This window comes from Nanorana parkeri, unplaced genomic scaffold (assembly GCF_000935625.1).
Source record: "Nanorana parkeri isolate BGI_ZX_2015 unplaced genomic scaffold, ASM93562v1 scaffold432, whole genome shotgun sequence".
Taxonomy (NCBI): Eukaryota; Metazoa; Chordata; class Amphibia; order Anura; family Dicroglossidae; genus Nanorana; species Nanorana parkeri.
Window position 1 is genome coordinate 639,262 of NW_017306700.1, and position 8,932 is coordinate 648,193.

Consider the following 8,932-nt stretch of genomic DNA (forward strand, 5'->3'; position numbering starts at 1 on the left):
ATTTATGAAAAAAACACTGTATCATTTTAAAAAGTATAATATTTGAAGGGCCAGTTCATGCAAAACCAACCCAGTGCTGAGTTCCCGGGTCTGCACACTTCCTGTGCCCATTTATGAGGTGTTCAACATCCCTGTGCTGAGTTCCTGGGTCTGTACACCGGCTGTGCCCATTTATGAGGTGTTCAGCATCCCTGTGCTGAGTTCCCGGGTATGCACACTTCCTGTGCCCATTTATGAGGTGTTCAGCATCCCTGTGCTGAGTTCCCGGGTATGCACACTTCCTGTGCCCATTTATGAGGTGTTCAGCATCCCTGTGCTGAGTTCCCGGGTATGCACACTTCCTGTGCCCATTCATGAGGTGTTCAGCATCCCTGTGCTGAGTTCCTGGGTCTGCACACCTGCTGTGCCCATTATGTGGGATTCCTACCATCCCTGTGCTTAGTTCCTGGGTCTGTACACCGGCTGTGCCCATTATGAGTGTTCCCATCATTCCTGAGCTGAGTTCCTAGGTCTGTACACTTTCTGTGCCCATTACCCCATTTTTTTTATTGGATTTTTACATTTTAACATATTTGCTCTTTTATATTTTTTTGTAAATATAGATTTGTAAATACGTCACTAGAGGAATCAAACCTTCAGTTATACATAAAACAAATAAATTAAAGCCACTTCAATTCCGCTTAATGTGTATGAAAAGGCATTATTTTTACATTGTTGGATGGCGTGGGGAAGAGTTAGGCCTTCTGTCAGGTGTTTATTATTGTCAGTGTCCTCACTGGGAGGATTCACCCTTTATTTTTCCTGGTGACCTTTGTCACTGAGACAAAAAGTGACGGGGAAAAAAACATTTTATAAATGCAGGGGCATCCCGAGGCCGGGTGTCACCCGGTCTCCAGACCGGGGGACACCCTGCCGTGTCGTCATCGCGCGTGCACGTGACAACGTCATCACGAATGCGCGACCATCTGATTGACACCTGCCGGCGGCCATCTTGGTGATCGACGCCGGCAGAGAGAGGAGGGGACGTTCACCCGGCAGGATGAGGTATGCCGCCGGGTCCCCTCCTCTCTCCTGACACTGTCAGGCTCTCGGTCCATGACGGTGACACCAAAAGGACTGTCAGTCATTTTGGTGTCACCCCTGCAATGGTGTCACCCGGGTGCGGGCCGTACCCCCCTTGTGACGCTACTGTATAGATGTCACCAGAACAAAAACAGATGGAAATTTCTATAATTGGGACACTTGCTCCTATGAAAATGCTCCAAGATGGGAATTCCATTTACTTTGAAAAGATTTCTTCTCACTTCCTGTTGCAGCTCCAGGGACAGGAAGTGAAGGAAAATCTCCACAGTGGTGTACAGGCAGCAAAAAACAAAACAAATACCTGATAGGGTTTAAAACCTTCCACACCTTATCCACAACTAAAAAAGAAAGGTTTTGGCTTTGTAAAAACGTTATCAGTTGTCTGCAACTGGTCAATCATGTCCATATCTTTGTCACTTCCTGAAAGCAAAAAAAAAAACAAAAAACAACCAGTATCATCTTCCTCCTTTCTTTAATCCCATCAATCCACCGTGTAATGTAGATGAACAAAGGTAGACGTGTTTGAGGTCCAGCCTGCGTAACAATCATGGCAGCCCCCATAGACATAGTGGAAATTAGATATGAAGGGACTTGCAAACTGGAATATATTACTTTTTTGGGGACCTTCCTATGCTCGAGCATCACCCGGGGCAATTCTGGCAGCTGTCTGAAACTGTTGGGAAGAATCAGACATGTTGGCATTTGTCAGTGAACTTTACACTCCACTGTGGCTGGCTTTCTCACTCATTCAATGTGTACATTTCCTATTGAGTGCTTTTCATGCAGATAATTTTTTTGTTGTTGTAACAGTCGGAAGTTATTTTGGATTTCATTCTGTAACATGGATCTTTTGGCAAAACATATTTAGAATCACAAGTGGTACATGAATAAGTCACATGATATACTTATTTCTCATTTCTGGGGTGTTTTAGTGCTGCCCTATGGTACATTTGCTGACAGTTGACTGGCAGGTTAAACAAGTGCTAAATTCTGGAATCTTCTAACAAAAATAATTAAAGTCTTAATAGAGACACACACACACACACACACACCTTCCCTGTGCTGGGTCAGCCTCAACAGATCTGCAAAACGGATGAATCAGTGAATGGCATATTGTTCTATTCACCTGAATATATGCATTTTGAATTGTCCCATTTTCAGAGTAATACAATTACATTGAAATTCCAAGAACTTTTTCTTTTTTTCCCCTTCCTATTCCTATTTTCTTCATGCTCCAGTGGTTTCCCCTGATTTCTAGTGCTGGAAGTCCTCCTAAGGGTAAAACAACACCCTGTCATTCTGCCAATAATTTACAGTACCCGCCTAGGGGGCGCATCATCACACTGCCTGGGCTCACAGTACTCCAGGATTAAATTAATATAGAACTGAAGCCAAAATGTTGTTTTTGTTTCTTTTTTTAGTTTTGGATAGAGTAAGGGAGGATTATAACCCCTAGCAGCTTGTTTTGCCATCTGTATCCCAATTGGGGGTTGTCTTCACTTCCTGTATGACAACCACAACAGGAAGCAAGAAGAAATCCCTCCAAAGTAAGGGAAATACCTGGTGGTCAGAAGGGTCATCAGAACTAGTGTGCCCCCATTGGAACATTGTCCATCTATTCCTGTTCTGGTGAAATCCCAAAATTTGGGATTTTCTTTCGCTTTCAGTGATAAGTCAGCAGGCAGCCATAAAAACCTCACAGGTGTTCTAATCCCTCTCCACTTTATCCAGAATTATAAAAAATGTTTTGGCTTCATGTTGCTCTTTAAAGTAGATCTACTCCCTGACTGGATGACACTTGGTTTGCTTCACTCTCTACATAATATTATAAAAAATACACTTTTCATTTGTTTTTCCCATCTCAGTGCTGCTAATCTCCTCAAGCCTCTTTTAGTCACTCCCCGCCTACATGTACTCGCCCCAGCAATGGCCGCACATCATTGATCTGTACCGGCTCCCTGATAGTGGCAATAGTGGACCATGCCAGTGCTATGTGTGTTGACATGGCTGCTTGTAGTCCCCACCAGGGCGCATGTGACAAGGTGACAATGTAGGAAAACAATCGGTTGCCAGTTGTGATGGTATAAAGGGCAGTGTCTGTACAAGGACCATCATGGCAGGATCCCCAGATATTATTTTTATAAAGGCCAATTTATAAAGATTGAAAATCATTTTTGAATTTGCATTTACATGCTAAAGCTTCTATGAGATTGTGGTGATTTAGATCTGACTTTTCATAAGTCTATGAGCCTAGCAGAATTTTACCATACGGGAGAGTAAAGAGCAATTACGACATTCATGGGGTTGTAACCTAGAGTGACCGATCAGAAATCTTTTTTCTGACTTCAGAAACCTTTTTTTGGCTGATTGGGCTAAAGTAAACCGTAAAACACACCTGCACCTAAATGGTTAAAGCAGAACCCACGTCTTTGGGGACCAGATACCGTCATTTATTATCCTCCAGTGCTGCATGGATGAGAAGAGAGACACTGTGGGGGGAATTTATCAAAACTGGAGCAGACAAAATCTGGAGCAGCTGTGCATGGCAACCAATCAGCTCCTCTCTTCAGTTTGTTCATTTAAGATTTGAAAGAGAAAAGCTGATTGGTTGCCATGCACAGCTGCTCCAGATTTTGTCTGCTCCAGTTTTTGATAAATTCCCCTCTTTGTGAGTTGTATGGGTTTCTAAGGGTTGTGCTTAAATTAAAGGAATTTTGTTTATTTTCAGTTGTGCAATAAAATTGTGAAATAACTGTGTGTTTCCGGTTTATTGAATCTGTGTTTATTTGGGCTTCAAAGGAACCGGTCATAGTGAACCTGGGCACACTCTTTATGCAAACTTCTGAGCTGGGACTTTGGCTGTGGCAACCCATCTCCCATTTCCCCACACATATATTTTAGAATGCAGTACATATTTTTGTGCGTTGTCTCACTTGGTACAGTTGATCGCTTTTAATGAAATGTGAAAATTGATATGCATATTGGATATATTTTATATTAGAACATTATAAGTAGACGTGTCGGACTGCTAGAAAGTTGCACCCAATTGATCGTGATAGTACTGTGCAAAAACACTTGCAGGGTTATTCACAAAAGGGTGAAGAGTTTGGAGAAGGCAGGAGAAGTGAACAATTTAGGACAACATAGCTGAACTGGAAAGTGAGCGGAATTGGAGAATTTTTCCAAATCAGCTATGTTGTCCTAGATTGTTCACTTCCCCTGCCTTCTCCTAACCCTTCACCCTTCTGTGAATAACCCTGTTGGTCAATAGTTTGACATCTAACTATCACAGCTATATGGGGTTGTTAGACTTTGCATTCAAAACCATGACCATTCATATAGAACGCCCCCCTTCCACTTTGTAGCTATAGTAGCCTCCACTCCTCTGGGAGGGTTTTCCAGAAGAACCCATTCCACCAAAAGAACATTTGTCCATTCCACCAAAAGGATATTTGTGAGGTCAGGCACTGATGTTGGAGAAGAACACCTGGCTCACAATCAGGTTTCAATTCATCTCAAAGGTGTTCAGTAGGGTTGAGGTCAGAGCTCTGTGCAGGACACTGGAGTTTCTCCACACCAAACGTATCAAACCATGTCTTTATGGAGCTGGCTTTGTGCACACTTGCTGAAACATGAATGGGCCTTTGTGTTTTATATTGCTATAAACAACCTTCACTGAATTTGGAGGGGTGATTATGACATATGTAGCGCTCACCCCCGAAGGAGCCGCTGGATGATCGGGCACTCCTGTCTCACCTCTGTGATAGACCTCAGGCAATGGATCCGCACACCTTGTGAAGTTTTGTAACAGATTTAATGACTGTGGAATAGAACAAGGCACTTAACTGCTCCCCAATCACAAATAATACAACCAGTAACAGGATAAGGCAATCTGACATGCAGCAGCCGCGGCTATCTATTGCATGCACGAAAGCCTACAATGTCAGAATGTCTCAGATAATACACTTAGATTAGATGCAATCAACACTAATATCTCTAAACTACTGGCCAGTAATACTGTCCTAGGCTAGCCAACATTGGGGGTCATGCTGTATAGCAGATGTGGAAAAGTACATTTGTTGCAATGGCCAAAGGCCTCTCACCACTTCCAGTGTCACTTTGGAAAAAGGAGGATGGTTGTCTGCAGAAGGTGAACGTCCCTCTTTCCTCAGAAGGACATCTGTGAAATGGGTCATCTAGTTCCTCCTGCAGGACGTCTCAGCTCGTCTAAGGTCGTCTAGGGTAGCGGGCAATGATCTCCGTCTGCTCGGCTCCACTCACTCAGGAGATAACTCCGGTGGCTGGATCGGCCGTGCGACCAGGCCGCAATATCCCCGCCGCTACCGCGTCACTAGGCCTCAGTCCAGGCGCTCAGTCTCTACAGCACTGCGGTACAGAGCCTGTGTGTCAGGTGACCGCACAGCTCTGTTACAGGCAGTCAACACACACGGTGTAACATCGATCTGACCAGTTCAGATCCCGCTCTCAGACTGAGGCTGCCTGCAGCTGCAATATCTTTTCTCATAAAGGAGCTGATACCACAACAGGGCTACACATACTTTTGGTCTTATAGTGTAGGTATGATGGTCAGGTGTTCACAAACTATCGACATATGGGGGTTGTGTATAAAGCCTTTGCCCATCATGAAGCTGGAATGCTGTTCGCTTGGAATTACAGCCGCTAGATGATGCAGAGGAGCAAAGGAAATTCCTATGCTCCTCCAGCTCTATCTAGCAGCTGTAATGCAATGTGAATAGCATTCACCCAGCTATACACTGGGCAAAGCCTTTATACTTCAGACCCCATAGTGTATATTGTAAGTTGGTAATTCATATAGGCAAATATTTTAAACAATATAAGAGCCCAAAGCAAATATCTGTATATATATTGTCTTTCAAAAGAAAACACCAAAAGAACCCTTCTGTAATATAGAAGAATGGAGAAATTCATCAGGAGCTGTACAATTCTCATTTACTGTTTGGTTATACCCCAAAGAAACCAAAATGTTGGAGAATGTATATTCACCCAAATTGTGACAGCTTATTCACTAAACAACAATAATGTGTGTAGTGGGGGCACCCATAGTAGCCAATGTTCATTTTACAGTAAAAATGTCAATGATGGTTTTTTAAATATTTTTGGCTGTTTTGGGCCATGACATTTTGAATATCATCATTACTTTTTGCAGTGCACTGGTGAACAAGTGCCCTTACATATTGCTGATACTTCAAAGTATCATTGATGAGACCAATAAAATCTTTTCCAGATTTGAAATTGAGTTTCAGAAAAGCTTTGGATAGAATGGGAAGGGGTCATAACCCTATTGCTGTTTGTGTCCCCAATTTGGAGACATCCCCTCACTCAGACAGAACAGGATGTGAATATCTCCCGCCTTCATGTCTGTTTTTGTACAGTAAAGGGCAGAACAGGAAGTGTGTTGAAATCTCCCCCTAACAGTAACAGCAATACAATTCTTAAGCAACACATTCTCTAGTGGTGTGGAAATGGTTTAGAAACTCTCAAGATTTTATTGCTGCCTGTGTCCCCATGAGGAAGATTCTGCCCCTGCACCCTCACACACACTTTCTGTTCAGATGATGGGTACAGACAGAACAGGAAGACAAATCTCCTCTGTGGGGACATAGGCAGCATTTAAAACTAAATAGAAGCTCTAATTCTTCACTTGATTTAAAACTAAAAAACGTTTGGTTAGAGATGGGCTTTAAAGCAGAACTAACCCACCAGACTTGTAGGCCCCCAAGAGCTGTGTGCCATAATGTACTAGTATGTAGTATGTACAGCATTTTAGCACATTATGGCAGATTTACCTTCCAAAACGATCCCCTCCAGCACTGCAATGTCTGTGTTCCCCTCCGTCGATGTTGCTTCCATTTTCTTCCGGTCTTTTTCATGGTTTCGGAGTCTACAGCCTCTTGATTGGTCCAAGCCTGGATGATGTAACTCCCACACATGCGCATTGGGAGTTTCTTTGTCCTGGCACACAATTGTGCCGAGGTAAGTATGTGGAACCTGCATAAATCATGGAGATGTCAGCAGTCCTTAAACCGCAGGAGCCCACGGGAGAAGAATCTGTGGGGACCAATCAGACCAGACCAGTGAGGGAGCCGGCAGGACTAAGGATCAGGCAAGTAAATCAGCTTTAATAGTGTCCCCTAGACAACATTTTAGGAAGCTGACTAAGAATTTGCTATTAGGTAAAAATACTGCACTGCATCCACAAACCCAGCAGATGGCAAACTTTCCTTTCACAAACAAAACAAACCTTTTCAAGTAAAAGTAATAGTGCCTGCAAGACTGCACACTGCCAGAACAGAAAACCGCTGAACTCCACAACAGCTAAATACATTGGTGAGAGCTGTCTTATCTGCCAAAGGTTTGTATTTCTGTCCATGCAGACCTGAGATTTGCAAAGCTCTGCCATACAGCACAGTCCATTACAGGTGTCCTCACCAGACATGTATCACAGAGGAAGAGAGAGGGTGTGTCTGACCAGGTCTGTTACTGAGTCCTGATTACTAAGGGCACTGGGTCTAACTCTGTTGCCTATGGGACTGCACAGGAAGGACATGAAAAATATTACCGTGCTGCAGTTTAGTAACACAGGTCTACCCCAGCCTGTGATTATACTAAGAAGGATGGGAAGCAGACTATTGAGCGTATCTCTCTCTCACTCTACTCTCCTCCCACTATCAGTATTCCCCTTGTTAGAACATGGGCACTGCAGCACACTTGATTGGCTCTTGTTTGCTGGTTTTCTCTCTGGCATGATAATTACATTGTCCAGTGATGTAGAATCTTGTCAATCATGATGACCCACCTGATGATGTTCACACCACAACCCACCACTTGGTGATGATCACCTGACACACTCCAGTCACAGAATGACAGATTCCTGACCATTTGCTGTATATCAACAAACCAACTGGGGATCCTGGGTGACGTCTTTGACCAAATATGTTCATGATACTATTTGGTCAATGATGTCAACCAGGATGCCTGCCCAGTTTGTTGACATATATAAGCTACCAGCGCAAAATGACACAGCCCTGGATGACTGCTGTATGTCAACAAACCAGCCGTGGATCTGTCATTGAGTGGGTAGCCTTACCACCACCATGCTAACATTCCTCTTTTGCCAGGTTCCTTCTAGTCACATTCATGGATATGACAGATGACCACTAGAGGTGTATATGTGTATATAAAATATGATACAGCAAAACACATAAATATGAATGCACAGACTGCTTGATCTTGGTGGTTGGCATACACAGGGACAGTCCAAAAAATGGAAGTAATGCATGCGTGACATCAGTGACATTGGGGCACTCCACAGGAAACCATGTACTGCTTCCCAACTTCACATGCAGCTTTAAGGCATCCCCCAAGCATGTTATTTGAAGGATGTGTGTATTTTCAATGTTGCTATTTAAACTGTATTGAAAGACCCCCCGCCCTGCTGAACCATAATTTTTATATTTTTACATTGGCTCATATCCCCCATGGCAGTGCCCAGCTACTCATGCATTTTCTTAAAACAATTGCTTGCAAATTGCCTTGAAAAAGGGGCAGATGAAATAGCAAGATTCGGCGACCAGAGACTTCAATAGGGTTCACCAATATATTTGGGGTTTGTGGATTTCCTGCTGTGCTCGCCAAACCTCCTGCGAACCAAAATGTTGCTTGATTCTCTGATGCCTAAATTAAAATAATATCTGGTGATCCAATGCTCTGTTCCTGTCACCTAATGCCCCATTCATAGAGTTGACATTATCAGGGCCGGATTTACTCTCCCTGCCTCCCCAAGGCCAGGTTCTGCGATGCGCCCCCC